Consider the following 17293-nt stretch of genomic DNA (forward strand, 5'->3'; position numbering starts at 1 on the left):
GGGATCGAACCTGCGTGTCTTACATCTCCTGCGTTGGCAGGAGGGTTCTTTACCACTAGCACCACCTGGGAAGAGTCCTTAAATAGGGGTGGGGGCAGGGAGAAAGCTCAGAGCCAGAGAAGGAGATGTGACAACAGAAGCGGAGGGCAGAGAGAAGAAGCCATGAGCGAAGGAATGTAAGCAGACTCTCTAGAAGCAGAAAAGGCAAGGAACAGTTCTCCCTGAGTGCCTCCAGAAGGGGCTCAGCCCTGCTGACAGCTTGATTTAACCTTGCAAGATGCACTTCAGACCTCAGACTTCCAGAATTGTCAGATAACGTGAGTGTTGCTTTAAGCCCCTAAAGTTGTCGTTTGGGACTTCCCTGGTGGTCCAGCAGTTGAGAATCTGCCTGCCAGTGCAGGGCACACAGGTTCGATCCCTGATCCAGGAGGACTCTACATGCCGCAGGGCAACGAAGTTCATGCGCCACAACCACTGAAGCCCAGGCACCCTAGAGCCCATGTTCCGCAACAAGAGAAGGGACCAGAATGAGAAGCCCACGCACCACAACGAAGAGTAGCCCCTACTCGCCACAACTAGAGAAAACCCGGGCATGGCAACCAAGACCAGTGCAGCTGAAAATAAAATAAATAAATAATCATTTAAAAAACAAAGCTGTACTTTTTTTCCAATAACAATAGGAAATAATACCCTCTCCCTCACCTCTTTTAGTGCCAGAGTGCTAGTCGCTGTCACTCACGTTAGAATTATTATTTGGAGGTGGATCGGCTCCCCTTCTAGAATTACAATCTGTTACAGCCAAATGAGGGCTTCCCCGGTGGCTCAGCAGTAAAAGAATCTGCCTGCAATGCAAGAGACACAGAAGACTTGGGTTCGGTCCCTGAGTGGAGAAGATCCCCTGAGAAGAGCGTGGCAACCTACTCCAGTATTCCCACTTGGAGAATCCCATGGACAGAGGAGCCTGGCAGGCTACCGTCCATAGGGTCGCAAAGAGTCAGACACAACTGAAGCGACTGACCATGCATGCACAGCCAAAAGACAGCTTTCTGTTCATCTCTGAACCCACTCTAAGGTCTAACTTGGCACTTTATGCACAGGAAGTGCCCAATTGATGTTGGCTTGCTGGATGCAGACAGTAAGTGCCCGTGCTGGGCTTTTCCTCAGCACCCATTCATCGCATCCATGGTGGGGCCATCACTGGGCTGGGTGCCAAGAACTCAGCACTGAGTCAGCTAAGCCCTGCCCTTAACGAGCACAGGCAGGTGAGCAAGAAATGGACACGCGGTCCATCCCGGGGCCGAGTTATTGTGCGGTGATGAAGGTGTGTATGTTCAGGCACCTGGGAGGAGCAGGAGGGAGCGACTCATTCAGACCAGGCTGCTGCTGATGGTTTCACGGGGAGGGACCACAAAGCCGGGTTTCGAAGCCAGGGCAGGGCTTTGCCAGGCAGAGGAGACAAGGTGAGAACACATCCGAGCAGAGGTGGGTGGGGACCAGGAGACTCGCAGCTGGATCACTGTTCACTGGGAGCAACAGGAATGCCAAAGGAAAGCAAACCTCAAAGGAAACACATTTGATTGGCTACTGTTGGTTGAGCATCTACTGTGTGCTGAGCTATCCCTAGGCTCTGGGGATATGGTGATGAACACAAAAGTCGTCTTTGCTTGTACGGAGCAGATACTGTAGTGGGAAAGATGGAAAATAATCAAACCAGAGAATGAGATGTTCTCCGTGGAAGCGTGAAAAGGGAAACTGAGTGCTTCCGGGGGCCAGGGCAGGAAGGCCTCTCCCGGGTGACATTTAAAGGCAAACTGAATTAAGGAAGGAGCCAGCACATGCAGGCAAAGGCATTCCAGGCCAAGGTAATAGCTGGTGGAAAGGCCCTGGGGCTGAACTAAGACACTCCTTTCAGCATGGTTGGGGTGGGGGCGGTTAGCAGAGGAGAGGTGGGACTATGTAAGCTCAGAAAAGGGCAGGAGCCCCCACAGCATAGTGGTTCTCCTCCTTTACTCACAGGGCTGGTGAAGTAAAGTGAAGTGAAATCTCTCAGTCATGTCTGACTCTTTCCAACCCCAAGGACTATACCCTCCAGCCTCCTCTGTCCATGGAAATCTCCAGGCCAGAATACTGGACTGGGTAGCCATTCCCTTCTCCAGGGGATCTTCCCAAGCCAGGGATCAAACCCAGGTCTCCTGCATTGCAGGCAGATTCTTTTACCAGCTGAGCCACCAGGGAAGCCCTGATGAAAGCCAGGGCTGAGAACCATGCTCCAGAGTCTGGGGGACCAGAGCAAGGCATGTACATCCCGGTCAAGCAGTTTTTGTTTGTTTGACTGTGAACTTCCCAGAGCCTTCAACAAGCTCCTCTCCAAGGAGAGGACAGCATTTCGCAAACCTAATCACCCATGAAGCCCCTTCCAGGAGGAGCAGGTGAAGGTAGGGTTCCTTGGAACCCATTTTGGGAATCTGTGGACCAACTCATAGGGCTTATTAGAGGGAGAAATGGCTAGAACGAAGGTTGGAAAGAGAGACCACCATGAAAGGTGTGCTCAAGAGTTTGGACTTGATTCTGTAGCAACAGAGTCATCCAAGCGTTGCTATGACGTTTCGTTTTGTTTTTGTCAATTTATAGAGATTTTAATCATACAAAGGGGTATGATCGATCTCTTCAATGCCTCCATCTCCCAGTTAATAATACCACAATCTTTCAGTTAATAATATCTCCTGGAGAGCCACCTCACTCTCTTTAATCCATTGTGACCGTGAGCTATAATTCATTCACTCCTGTCCCTCCCAACCTCCGCTCAGGCATCCAGGAATTTTTTCCTTCTCACGAACAATGATATAATAATAAACCTGCCTGAACATCTAGCCTGGTGAACTTTTACCAATATATCCTTAAGGGAATTTTAACAGTGGGATTATCGGATGAAGGGGTAAAGCCATGTTTTTCTTTTGATGGCTATTGCGAAATTTCCATTCAAGGTGAATGAAATTATATCTTTGCTTTAAAATACCCCAGTCTGCCCAACAAAAGGTGATGGAGGAGAGAGAAGGAACAAGAATGGCAGCATGTTCGTGGGCACAGAAAATAGACAGGTGGTTGCCAAGCAGGAGTGGGTTAGGGGAGGGATGAAGAAGGAGGTTGGAGTTCACAGATGTAAGCTCGTATATACAGATTGGATAAACAAAGTCCTACTGCATAACAGAGAGAACTATATTCAATATCCTACGATAGGAACTTCTCTGGCAGGCCAGTGGTTAAGAATCCTCCTTCCAACGTAGGGACCATGGGTTCAATCCCTGATCGGGGAACCAACATTCCACATGTCACAGTGCAACTAAGCCTGGGTGCTGCAGCTACAGAAGCCCATGAACCGCAAGGAAGACCCAGTTCAGCCAAAAAAAAAAAAAATCCTATAATAAACCATAATGGAAAAGAGTATTTTAAAAAGAATGTATATACATGTATAACTGAATCCTTTGCTGTACAGCAAAAATAAACACATTATAAATCAATTATATTTCAATTTTAAAATATTGAAAAAAGAAAAAAGGAATGGCAGCAAGTTGACGATTACTGAAGCTGAGTGATGGGCATATTATGAATATGAATATTCAGTCCTTAAAATTCACTGGAAGGACTGGTGCTGAAGCTGGAAGCTCCAATACTTTGGCCACCTGATGGGAAGAACTGACTCACTGGAAAAGACCCTGCTGCTGGGAAAGATTGAAGGCGGGAGGAAAAGGGGACGACAGAGGATGAGATGGTTGGATGGCATCACTGACTCGATGGACATGAGTTTGAGCAAGCTCAGGGAGCTGGTGATGGACAGGGAAGCCTGGCGTGCTGTAGTCCATGGGGTCGCAAAGAGTCGGACACGACTGAGCGACTGACCTGAACTGATGGGCATATGGGACTTTGTTCTGCCATCCTCTCTACTTTCATGTATATTTGAAATTGAAATTTGAATTTGAAATGTTTAAAAAAGGCCCCAGGCAGGCCCAGTGTCCTGTACATCATGGATCTTCACCTCTAAGTCTTCCTAAAAAGTCCTACACATTTTCACTTCCACCAACCATGAATGAGCATATTTCCCTCACCACGTCCATCAGCACTAGGTCTCATCAAACTTTGAAGTTTGTCTGTTGCTATTTTTCAAGTTTTGTCCTTTCAATGGTTGAAAAAGGTCTCTCTGTTGCTTCAATTTCCATTTCTTTAATCTTGAGTGAGACTGAACATCCTTCCCTAAATTGTTTTATTCTTGTTTTTTTATTTAATTTTTATTTTATATTGGACTATAGTTGATTTACAATGTTCTGTTAGTTTCAGTTGTACAGCAAAGTGATCCATTTATACACATACACATATCCATTCTTTTTCAGATTCTTTTCCCATATAGGTTATTACAGAATATTGAGTAGAGCTTCCAGTCCTATACAGTAGGTCCTTCTTGATGCTCTATCATATATATAGTAGTGTGTATATGTTCATTCCAAATTCCTATTTTATTCCCCCTACCACCACATTTTCCCTTTGGCAACTGTAAGTTTGTTTTCAAAGTTTGTGAGTCTGTTTTCTAAATAAGTTCATTTGTATAATTTTTTAAAAAAAAATATGTAACACTTCACGAATTTGCATGCATCCTTGCACAGGAGCCATGCTGATCTTCTCCATATTATTCCAGTTGTAGTATAAGCACTGCCAAAGAGAGCTCCCTTCCTGTTTTTTATGAGCTAGATGTTGCTACTCTTTACCTTTTTCCCCACTGTGGGATCTTGTCCTTGCTGACTGGTGTGAGCTTTGGTCAACGTGGGAAGAAGGCCTTTCCTACATGAGTTACAAATGTCTTTTCTCAGTTGGCCATTGTTCTTCCAACCTTGTTTACAGTGTTTTTTCCCCAAACAAATGATTTCCCCTAGGTCACATTCGCTAAAATTTTTCTCGTATGAGTCTGGGCATCAGGGAGTTTGAAGAAGGGCTCACTTTGGTGGCGATGTGAAAGCTGGAAGGGGGCCAAAGGCCGGCCCCCAGGCTGAAAGGATGGCCTGGGAGAGAGATGAGGAGGGTGAGATGGGACACAGTGGCTGAAAAGGAGATGGGGCTGAGTGGGGGAGGCATGGAGATGACTCTGCATTTTCGGGTTGAGCAGATGGGTGGTAATGATGCCACTGACTCTGTCAGAGAAGCCAGACAGAAAAGTAGGGCTCAGAGGAAGAAAACAATTCTCCTCGGAGTACTTACCACCCTGCATGGTCACATCTATTTCCTGTCTCCTCCTCTAGACTCAGGCAGGGACCCTGTGTCCTCCTCTCTGTCCCCAAAAACGGACATAGCAAATGATGCTTGATAACTGCAGAAATGAATGAATATGTGAATGACCTGAGCTCGAGGTGCCTCTGCTTGAGTGGACATGCCAGGGGGTGAAAGGAGGCGCACCACCACCACCAAGGGACTGATGGGTTGCCCCCTCGTCTGAGCCAGCCGGACCTGGCTGTGTCCACTCACCAGCCACACACAAGCCTGTCACGCTTTGCGGCAGAAGATAAGGGCTGCATTTGGTTCTGAGAATTCTAGCATCCACAGGTTTGCTGGATGTGGCCGCAGGGGGAGCCTGTTGGGCACCAGGTGAGGAAATCTTCCATCTAGAGGCAAGTGAGGGAAGCGCAGAGACTCCAGAGGCAGAGCCCTGGGACTGACTCCCTGGAGAACCTTCTAGAAAAGCTGGCTGGCCTGAAGGAAGACTTCCTGGGCAGTCTGGGAGACCAAGTTGCCTTTCTGGATTGATTCCAAGGTCGCCACCTGGAGACAAGAGATGTAAACACTGACGAGACAGCACCTGGCCAGGGAGCTGGGGACTTGTGGGGCTCCCACCTCACGTGGTTGTCTCTTCTCACCCCTCTGCTCCGTACCCCTAAGAGGGAAGCCAGAATGCTTCCTTTAGGACTACAGACCCCGGCGCTTTCCAAGAATGATCCGATCCTGGTTAAACCCGAGGCTCAATAGCCCGTCCACTGGAGCCTCAAATCTATAGCAGGAGCGCCCTCTGCTGGCTACCCTGGGTCGCTCATCTCTGCCGTACAGTCCCAAAAGGTGCTTGCTGCCTGCAATTGCGGAAAAGACCATGAAACTCAAGACATCCTCTACCTGCACTTCACACCCGGCGCCTTCTCCAGGGACCTGGCCCCTCCTCACCATCTTCAGCTCCTCCTCCTCTAGTCCCACGAACCCCATAGAACCAGGGGCCCAGGCTGGGCCACTGTATCCCTTCCAGGCCAGTGGACACGAAATTCCTTGCTGAAGCTGAACTGTCCATTTCACTCTGCCTGTCCCTGAGTTCTTCATCTCCAAAAATTCCTTCTCTGCCTCAGGCACAAAGCTCTCCTCTCTTCCCTACACCTTCAGTTCAGTTCAGTTCAGTCCCTCAGTCGTGTCCGACTCTTTGCGACCCCATGAATCGCAGCACACCAGGCCTCCCTGTCCATCACCAACTCCTGGAGTTTACTCAGACTCACATCCATCAAGTCAGTGATACCATCCAGCCATCTCATCCTCTGTCGTCCCCTTCTCCTCCTGCTCCCAATCCTTCCCAGCATCAGAGTCTTTTCCAATGAGTCAACTCTTTGCATGAGGTGGCCAAAGTACTGGAGTTTCAGCTTTAGCATCATTTCTTCCAAAGAAATCCCAGGGCTGATCTTCAGAATGGACTAGTTGGATCTTCTTACAGTCCAAGGGACTCTCAAGAGTCTTCTCCAACACCACAGTTCAAAAACATCAATTCTTCAGCGCTCAGCTTTATTCACAGTCCAACTCTCACATCCCTCCACCTTAGGTTGTTCTATTAAATGGCTCACCCCAAAGTTACTCCTTTTCCAGACTCCCCCAGCCAAGTGAGAGGGTCCCTGAAGCAGGGCACTGTCCCCTCAGAAGGGACTACCCACTTCCTGCCTCTAGCTCCCTGGAGACAGCAGCTGCTGTGGGCTGGCTCCTGCTGAAGCGCCCCACACGGCATATGGCACCTGCTCCGTTCACAATAGGTTGACCCCGTGCAAAGCTTTGAGTGCCTGGTGTGTGCATCTGTGCCTGGACGGGTCCTGCGCGTGCGAACACAGCGAGTGTGTGCACCTCCGTGGGGTCTGCAGGGTGGCCTGTCTGGGACTCCAACCCGGGCTGCGGCGGCGCGGAGCAGGGGGAGGCCGATGTCCCTAGCCGCCAGGGGGCAGCACTGAGCCGCTCTGGCCCTGCCAGAAACTTGATGGTGAGAAGAGGCCTGTGTCTCCAGCCAAGGAATAATAACCCAAAATCCACGGTGCGGGTCGGGGTGGGACCGGAGAGACTGCCGTCACTGTTTCTAAACTCAGGTGGTGGATTCACAGGTGTTTATTGCCTTAATTTTTTTTTTTTTTTGCTTTGATTTTTAAATCCTACCTATGTCTTATAGATTATATTTTGAATCTATTTGGTAGTATTTTTTTTTTCTTTTTAGTAAAGACTGGCCTCTGAGCTCTCTCTAGAAGAGGGGAAGACGCCCTGCCCTCTCTGAGTCAACTTCGGAGGCAAACTTGAGCCAGGCAGCTCTTGGGGTTTCCCCAGACTCCTGGGAGGGTTCCCTGGGGTTGACCTCCACCCTGGGCAAGAGGAGCCAAGCTTCTCCCACCAACCACCCTAGATCCCCTGCCACCATCCTCCGAGATAAACTGCACACTCACACACGGTTCACACGCACATTCACACACCCGTATCACAGGCTCAGACTGACACACATAGACTGACATAGTCACAAGCTCACGCACTCACACATTTACACTCTCCCACATATTCACTCTCCCACTCACACAACTTCACACCACAGAGTCACACGCTCACACATGTTCGTAAACTCCTACACACTCAGGCACATCCACAGACACACACCCAGGCTCCCACCTTCACACATTACCCACAGCTTTCACATAGTCACACTCACACCTCTAGACTCACACATTCATGATCCACAGATGCACATGAACTCACACACTCATAGATCCATACACACTCACACACAATATATACACATTCATAGACCCCACACTTTTAATCAGCTCACATGCACATTCACAGACTCACATGCATTCACACTCACAGACTTACACACCCTCATGCCAACACACCCATGCACACTCACTCACATCCACACTCTCACTCATGCATACAGACTCTCCCAGCCTCACACACTGATTCACATTCACTACTTACGCTCACATTTTTACCCACTTGTGGACACACTCATGTACGCTTTCACACTTGTGCACACTCACACAGCCTCTCTCTGCTTGTACTGTATTCACCCACTCACATAAAGCAGTCATTGCCAGGCACACTGCCCATTAACCTTGAGTCCCCACCCTGGGTGGGATCAGGAGCTTGCACCTTGATCTCAAGAGAGATTTCTGGAATCTTCCCAGGAGGCCCCAGTCACGGTAGAGGGATGTTTCCCCTCAGACTGGAGGGAGCAGAAGCAGGGCTTGGTGACAGCCCTTTGCAAGTCCAAGGGCCTCAGAGGACTTCCCCAAGCTGCCTGCACCCTTCAGTATCCACTCTCTACCCCCTCACCCCCGTGAGAGAGGGCCTGGGGACATGCCAGGGGCCACATGTGACAGCGTATTCCCCTGGTCTCAGGGAACTCTGTCCCGAGGGAGACACTGGACATCACAGGCTGGCTGAGCAGCTGGGGCTGTGGACACACCTCAGAGGGGCCTCCCATCGGCCCAAGAGGCAGGACAGCCGGGGGAGGGGTCTGAGCAGGGACTTGTCTACATGAGGGTCATAGGTAGACATTGGCCTTCCCAGGAGATGACTGGCACACGCAAAGGCCAGGACACACGGGGGCCTCGTACCCTCAGGGAAGTGAGATGTCCTAGATGGAGGGAGTCAGCTGGGGAGGCACAGATGGGAGCTGAGCTTGGAGACGCTGGCAGGGGCCCACAAGGAACAGGCCGATGTGCCCTGCTGGGGAGCATGGCCACAGGGTGTCCTGATCAGCCGTGCAGGACAGGCGAGGACAAGGCCACTCCACAGAGGCTGACAGTATGTCCAGAAGCTCCGGGAGTGGCTGGTGCCCTCAGCCCCCATTCCAGCAGCAGAGCGGCGCGGAAACCCCATCCAGGGACTTCCCTGATAGCCCAGTGGCTAAGACTCCGAGCTTCCAATGCAGGGGGCGAGGGTGTAATCCCTGGTCAGGGAACCAAGATCCCACGTGCCGTATGGCCCAGCCAAAACAGTTTTTGAAAAAGAAACTCGATCCACTGGCTCAGGGAAGCCTCCACAGGTCGACTGTGCTTTTCTAAGTCATCACAACACATCCCCCGTGAGTGACAAGTCTGTCCGTCAGAGGGTCAGAAACAAACCCTCCAACCAAAAACCCAGGAACCTTCAGGAGCAGTTCAGCTTCTCCTAAGCAGCCTGGAGTGGGGGGTTTGGGGGCACCCCATGGGGGGAACAGAGGCTGGGGGCCAGCAGAGCAGAGCTGGGGACAGCACGGGGAAGGCACGGGGTCCCGGCTCCCCAGCTCATGCCCATTCCTGCATGAGGGAGGGTGGGGCTACTCCAGGCCGCACATTCCAGCTGATGCCGCACCCTCCCAACCTGTTCTCACCTGTTCCCATGACTTCCCAGGCTGCGCTGGGGCCCAGTTCTCAGTGCCAACTCCCAGAATCCTTCAGGGCTCAGAATCCAACTAGAGGGACCCTGGTCTGAATGTGCACAAGTCCACCACCACTGGGACAACTGCCTCCCCCTGATACAAACACATGCACACACATGCATGCACACATGTGCACACACTCATACACTGAACCATCCTTAGCTCAAAGACACCAGGACTCAGAGTGGCTTCCAGGAACTGAGGTACTTCTTTCCACTGCAAACAGCACCCTATTCTTACCCTGGGGCAAAGTGCTGCCCTCCGGCCACAAGGCCCTGGGCAGGGGAGGAAGAAAAGCAGCTGAAGTCCCTAGAGGGTCCCCAGGAATAGAGGCACCCAGAAAGCCAGCCCTAGGGCTCAGCCGAAGGCAGCTGGAAAGGCGAGTCCTGAGAGGTGCTCGGCAATGGGCTAGCTAGGGAGGGGGCTGCATGCGCCCACCTGCTCTCCCTCCCACGGCCCAGCCCCTGGCGGCCTGGCACTCAGCCTGCTGCCTCTCTGGGGGCACGGTTGACATCTCATCTCGTCCCCTGCCTCTCCTCCCACAGCCCTGGTGTCACCCTCCCCGGCCTTTCGTGCAGGACAGAATTCCCACGCCCACCCTGGGCCCAGGGCCAGAGCTGTTGGTTCCCACCAAAGCCTGGGAAGTGGTTTCTGCAGCCCAAGCTACACCGGGCCTGCCCGGGAAACAGCCCGGCCCTGCTTGCTGCAGGGACATGACGGAGGGCGCCAGCCCAGTCCCCACGGAACTGCTGAGGCCGCAGAACTGGGTGACGGGCAGGCCGCCATTCTCCGGAGTGCATGAAACTCTAGCTCTACCAGCCGCCCTCAAAGGAGACGGGGCAACTACGGTCAGGGTCCCCAGATCCCAGACTTAAGGTTATCTCTGCCAGCCCCAGCCAGGAGCCAGGCCTGACCCGCAGAGGTTGATGGGAAGCTGCAGAGCTTGGGGGGAGGGTCCCCCACGCAGAAGGGGTAGGGTCCCAGGATAGCCCGTCTCGGGTCTTAGTCTCAAGGTCACAGTTCACCCACCAAGAGCCCAGGGGCCTCGATAGAGTAGGGGGCTCTGTCTTCCTGTGACAGGAGAAGCCAGAGAGAGGAAATGGACTGTGGGAGCATCTCACAGAGAGTGACCTTGACCGACCCCCACATGAATCCCTCTCAGCCCCCTGTCATGCAGAGAGCCCAGCCAGGCTGTGGAGGAAACAGGGAAAGTGGCAAGCTGTTGGCAGGCCCCAGAGGCAGCCCCCATGGGCACAGGGCCCCACTCTGAGCCTCTGCCCCAGGCCCCACCTGGCACCCAGGTCTCCAAGCTGGTGAGGACAAAGGCCTCCTCCAGAGACTGGGGGGCTACAAACAGGAAGTGCCCCCCCACCCACTGCCTCCTGGCCTTGAAGGGGCCCTCACCACCTCCCTAGCTGTCAGAACACCCTTTGCTCTTCCCTCCAGTGCTTGCTGAGCCATGAGAGAGCCAAGGCCCAAACCACACACCGGTGTGAGCCTCAGCCTCCAGCTCTCCAAGCGCAGAGGCCAAGGGGGGCGTGAGGAGGGGCGAGCAGTGGGCACCCCAGCTGCCAAGGCCATGGTGGGGGCTGGGGCTCCAGCAGGCTTCCCCCAAGCCAGCCTGCACCCCTCCCAGCAGGGATATGCAAGGCAAGCAGTTCCCACGCCCCATTCTAGGCGGCTGCCAGGCAGGGTCCATACAAGGCCAAGGCCGCAGCGCTGAGCTGGCAGGCGGGGGCCGGGGCAGGGCCCAGAACACCTGGCTTGGCCAAACCCCGACGCACCCTGCTTGTGAGGAATGTGGACACCGCCCGGGCTGGCCCTGGGAAACCTGCCACCCCCCTGGCTCCCGCCCGGCCCTGACTAAGCCTGGGTGGGCCGTGGGCTGGGAAGATACAGTCTCAGCAGGAACCAGGCTCTCCGGCCCCACCCTTCCCTCACCTGGCCCACTGGGGAATGAAGCAAGGGACAGGGCCTGAGAGAGGGGTGGAGAGCTGGGACAGCACCCACTGGGCCTCGGGACGAGGGGGACAGCAGGGATACCGTGGGACTTCCCCCTCCCGGCTCTGCCCGTGGTCTGCCCACACCAGATTCCCCCAAGATGTCCGAGAGCTGGGAACTCTAAAAACAACAGTCTGGCCCGTAGGACCCAAGCCCTCTAGCATGGCCCCCTCGTGTCACTGAGCCTCAGTCTCCACGTCCACAGAAGGGGGCCAGGGCTGGTTACTCCCCCACAGGGCCGGGCAGAGGTGGGGGGAGAAGCTTCTGCTCAACCTGCAGGCATTGGAAAAGCAGTTTCAATTAAGCACAACTTTGACCAGGCCTGGTAACCAGGGGAAGGGCTCACCAGCTCTGGGAAGGTGCCCCAACCCAGGGAGGGGAAGCAAGAAGAGCCCCAGATTCCATCACTCCCTGAGTGTCAGAGGCATTTACCAAGGAGGCCTCCTGAGGTCCATGCTTCGAGCTGAGAGACTCCATCCATTCTCTGTCACCCAACATAGATGTTCCCAAATTCCCCAGAACAGAAGCTGGGCCCCCCGTCTCAGACCAGGCGCCCTCAAGGGCTGGGGCCTTGTTTCTCCCCTAACTGGGGGCTCCCCAGGGGCGGACACCCTGTCTGCCTCTATCACCGCACAGTCCCAAGCCCTGGGCCATGGAAACTAAAAGCCAGTGAAGTTCAGAAAAGCTGTCCTTCCCTCTTCAGTACCACCCAACTTCCTAGGTCCTGATCCCCTCTGCTCACCCAGTCGCCCCCAAACACGATGCTAGAACAGCCTCCCAGTGCCCCCTGCCCCAGCCTTGGGGGCTGGTGAACTTCCCATCCATCCCCTGCCAAGAAAGACGCCCTGCTGCCCTCCTCCCTACCAGGACAGAAGGGCCTTCTCATAACCACCCCCCTGAAACCTTCCCACAGCCCAGCTGGCCCAGGAGGGCTTTCTTGCTCAGACCCACACTCTTAAGAGTCCCTTGGACAGCAAAGAGATCAAACCAGTCAATCCTAAAGGAACTCAGTCCTGAATATTCATTGGAAGGACTGACGCTGAAGCTGAAAGCTCCAATACTTTGGCCACCTGATGGGAAGAGCTGATTCACTGGAAAAGACCCTGATGCTGCGAAAGATTGAAGGCAGGAGGAGAAGGGGACGACAGAGGATGAGAAAGTTGGATGGCATCACCGACTCGATGGACATGCGTTTGAGCAAGCTCTGGGAGATGGTGAAGGACATGGGAAGCCTGGAGCACTGCATGCAGTCCACGGGGTCACAAAGAGTCAGACCCGACTTAGTGACTGAACAATAACACTTTTTGCTGTGATCCACCTGGCCCGTTTCCGCGTTCTGCTTGCTACCAAGTCTAAGGGGCTGGGGCCACACCATCCAAGGCTGCTGGGCAACAGCCCTGGCTCCCCTGAACTTGAGAAGGGAGGGAAGGGTCTCCAGGCTCAGGGGCCCTGCTGCCCCCTCCCCCTGCCTGTCTTCCCACCTTCCCCCCCACAGGCTTCTCCCCAGCCAGGCATGCAGGCCCAGGTTGGGGTGCAGCCTTGGCAGGACAAAGAGTCTCTATTGTTGGGTGTTGTGCCTCGGTTACCAAGGAGGGAGGCTGGGCTGGCTCCATGCCATGTTTGGGCCCCAGGCTGAACGCGTGGGTGGGGAGGGAAGGCAGAGGATTTGGGGTGTGGAGCTCAGGCCCTGCTCCCAGCGCCTGCGGGCAGGGAGGGCCCGCTGGGACTTGCAGCCACCTGGGCCAATTCAGACTTGCCCGCGCCCTAGCTTTCTGCTGGCTCTGGGACACGCCAGCCAGGTGGAGCCAGCTGGGGGCAGGGCAGGCTCCCCTGCTGCTCAGATGGGAGCAGCACCGCAGACACTGGCATGTCCTGATGCCCAGGACTGACTCTGTACCACCCAGCACTCGGGCCAGCCCTGGGAGAGGGTCTCAGGACTCTGGGTCAAGTCACCACCTCTCTTGGACCTCAGTTTCCCCATCTGTCAGAAGCGGGCCTGAGTTGTCCCTGAGAAGGCTCCCTCGCTCTGTTTGCCCACCAGGAGCTGAGCCGGCTTGAGCCAGGGGTGCAGGAGCAGGGCTGTGGGCAGGGGGCTCACCGCTGGCTGGGAGGCCCTGTTTCCCAGGGCTCCCTGTACAACTGCTTAGGCCACTGCCTGGCCCAGGGCTGGCACCCCCGAGTGCCAGCGGGTGGCTGAGGACAGAAGCCCAGGGCTGTGCTCAGGAGCGCTGTCAGAGGGGAGGGGGCCTCCCTGGCCTCTAGTCCAAGGGCCGGGGCTACCCTTTCTCCCTCTCCCAGCAATGGCCAAGCAACAGCCCAAAGAATCCTGGCCTGACCTTCGGTGACTCCTCCCCAGCCCCTGCCCCGCAGACAAAGGGCAGCTTCGACCATTAGAACGTGGTTGAGCACTGGCCACGTGCTCATCAGGATTTCCGGGGCAGCAGAACGACACATGGTTTTGGAAATCCTGAAACCCATGCTCAGATGCGCATGACTGTGTGCCTGGCTCTGTGCTGGAGGTTGGGAGGCTGGACCGAGGCCCCACAGCCTGGCGCAGGAGACTGTGGGCATCGTGGACAGCCCATAGGGCCAGGGCAGGGCAGGTTTCGGGGGAAGCAGGAGGAGAAGCTGAGGATGGGGAGGGAGGGAAAGGGGCCTAAGGACGTGAATAGACAGCCGTGCCAAAAAGAACACAATGAGCGTGGCATTTGGAGGTGAGGGTGTGAAAGTGAGGCCAGGAGACCAGCAGGCAGGTGAGGAGCCGGTCTCCAAGGGCTTGTGACCAGGCTGAGATACTGAGAGTGGGGGGCATCGCAGGGGGAGGGGAAGGACCTGACCCCAGGAGGGAAGGACCCATGTCCCCACAAGCTGACACCTTCTGGGGGCCCTGACCCAGGCTCTGGACACTCCCCTGCCCCGGAAATCCCAAAACCTAGGCCTTTGCTTTGGATAAACACATGAGCTAATGCCCATCTAATCCAGACCTGTCCTCCAAAGCCTGTAGTTTGCAAAACAGAGAAAAGAGGCTTGTTCATGCAAGTGTGCCAGCTGCTGGGTGCAGTGCTGCTGGGAAGTGGGGGACATACACACAGGGCTGACCTAGCTGGAGGCAGAGGGTCCTGGGCAGGGATACCCACTAGGCTAGAGGGGGAGCCTCACTCAGACACCCCAGGGCTAGGGTCTGGGGTGTGGACGGTGCGGGGGGGCTAGGGCCCCAGGGAGTGGAGGCCCCCAGCAGCAGCTGCTCTGCTTTGCTCCTGACACAAAGAATCCCAAAGAAGCCAGACATCTGCCCACTTAGGAAGCTGGAACTTAGGATTTGACTGAAAGGCCTCCCGATCTTTTAAATGTAGAAACTATTCCAAAATAACATTCTGGGCAGATCAAACACAGCATGGATGTGAGAGAGTTCCAGGGGCCTGAAGGACAATAGAACCCAATGGCCTCCTTGACCAAGGAGTCCACTGAGGCCCAGAGAGGGAATGGGCCTGCAGACAAGGATCAAGTTGGGCCAAACCCAGGCCCCTGACTCTCCCAAGCTCACCCTGGCACCCCCAGCCACCTCCCAGGAACAGCAGCACAGACCTTCCCACCACTCACCTCCCCCACCACACAGACCCCATGCCCCTGAGGGGGAGGAGCTGTGCCCCTCACTAACCACCCCCGAGCCGGCCTTGGCACCCTGCCCTGCTGGGTCCCAAGGCGTCCCATACTCTTCAGACCTCAGAGCTGCAGAATTGTTCTCCCACCTATAGACAAGGGAAACTGAAGCCAGAGAGGCCAGACCACTGCCCAGGTTTCCTCAATGACAAGTCCCAGGCAGTAGGGAGGGGGCTCTATGGCAGCCTGCAGGAACCTGTAACTTGGGCCCCACTGGGAGGGCTGACTTGCAGGGTGGGGAGAGCAGGGGTGAGTCAGAGGCAGCGCTGGGCAGGTTCAGAGTGGCCCGAGCACACTGCCAAGTCCAGAGAAATCAGAGACTCCCTGTGCCTGAAACGGGGGTTCCGCAGGGGCCTGGACACCCTGAAGGCGAGGCGTGAGCATACCAGACCGGAGGAGGTGCCGACCCCGGCTGGTGGGAGCAGCAGCAAGTGGGGTTCTGAGGACCAGAATGTCAGCGGCCCCCCACACCAAAGACCCCTCTCTCCCTTGTGGCACTTTCTGCCCTCCCCACCCTTAGCCCACTTCTAACCCTGGGCCACAGCCAGGTGTGTTAATGCTGGCCTTCTTGGGGGGCAGCAGTAAGAAGAAACACACCCCACACACATTGTCTGGTGCCCTAGGGCCTCGGAGGTCACCCCAAGGACGATGAGGAGTCAAGTTCATGCCGAGATGCTCAGCGCCTGCTCTGTGCAGGTCCCAGGCCAGGAGACACGGATGCATGGCCATGGGCCTGATGTCAGGGAGCCCCAGCCCACAGGGAGAGTGGAAACCAAAACCCCACGGAGCAGCCAGGGCCTTATCAGCTGCCAATGGGAAGAGGAGCATTCCTAGGCTAATATGCACAGGATTCTTCTGGACATTCAATCTGGTCTTTTTCAACTTAATGTACAGGGAAAAAATGCACATACAGAGCAGTTCATAAAATAATCCCTCCATGTGGTATTATTGCACATTAAAATTACCTTGTTAATATATAAAATGCAAAGAGAACTCAACGAAAATTTTCTTTTCTTAAAGACATGTAAAAAGCAAAGCTAGAGGATTTAGAATGCTAGAGATCCCAAAATACAGACTTTCTTAAAGGCTTTTTTTTTAATGTGGATCATTTTTTAAGTCCTTGTGGAATTTGTTACAATATCACTTCTGTTTTATCTTTTGGTTTTTTGGCCATGGAGCATGTGGGATCTTAGTTCCTCGACCAGGGATCGAACCCGCACCCTCTGCATTGGAAGGTGAAGTCTTAACCCCTGAACCTCCAGGGAAGACTCTAGACATATTTTTAATATAAATGATCTGAGGGACAGACATAGTGTAGATGCTTGGTCCAAAAAGTGAACTTTTCTAAATTATATTATTGCCATACTTCTTACATGGTAAATGTAAAATAAATATTGAGTAAATCAGTAAAAATTAAAAAAAGTAAAGAAATGAAAGAAAGAAAAATGCATGTACAATCTCTGTGCAGCTCAGTGAATTTTCACAAAGTGAAACCAGCACCTATATAACCAGCACCCAGATAACAAAACAATTTGAGCATCTCCCAGAGCCCCCCACCCTCCATCCCATGCTCTCTTCCAAGTACTAACCCCCCACCCCGGGTAAGCATTACTAACAGCAGAGACTCATAGGACTGCTTTTGTACTTCATATGATTGGGCTCATAATACAGCTCCTTTTATGTTTTCTTGCTCACTGCTGGAGAGAATCCTGCTGTCTGAACACACATGTGTGGGACTGTGACGGAGCATGGGAACGGGCATTCAAAGTGGGGGAACCTGGTGGGGAGGCGGGGTGAAGGTAAGGAGGTGAGCAACAGCCCTGGGGGAATTTGAGGGGGAGGATGAAGGCAGGGAGGTGAGAAACAGCCCGGCCCCCAGGCTTGCTCCCACAGCAAGTGTCCAGAGCTTGGAGAAACTCACAGGCAACCCTGTCTGATCCAAAGAGGGTC

At 54.1% G+C, this 17293-nt stretch overlaps 1 non-coding gene across 1 annotated transcript; it reads right to left on the minus strand.

Annotated features, from left to right (window-relative positions):
* Nucleotides 1-4611: 4611 nt before the first annotated feature.
* On the minus strand, nt 4612-4715 carry LOC112442771 (U6 spliceosomal RNA). The gene has a single exon (XR_003031066.1). It is a non-coding gene; the product is annotated as a U6 spliceosomal RNA (small nuclear RNA).
* Between the last annotated feature and the right edge of the window lie 12578 nt (nt 4716-17293).

Source organism: Bos taurus, chromosome 19, assembly GCF_002263795.3.
Source record: "Bos taurus isolate L1 Dominette 01449 registration number 42190680 breed Hereford chromosome 19, ARS-UCD2.0, whole genome shotgun sequence".
NCBI classification, from domain to species: Eukaryota; Metazoa; Chordata; class Mammalia; order Artiodactyla; family Bovidae; genus Bos; species Bos taurus.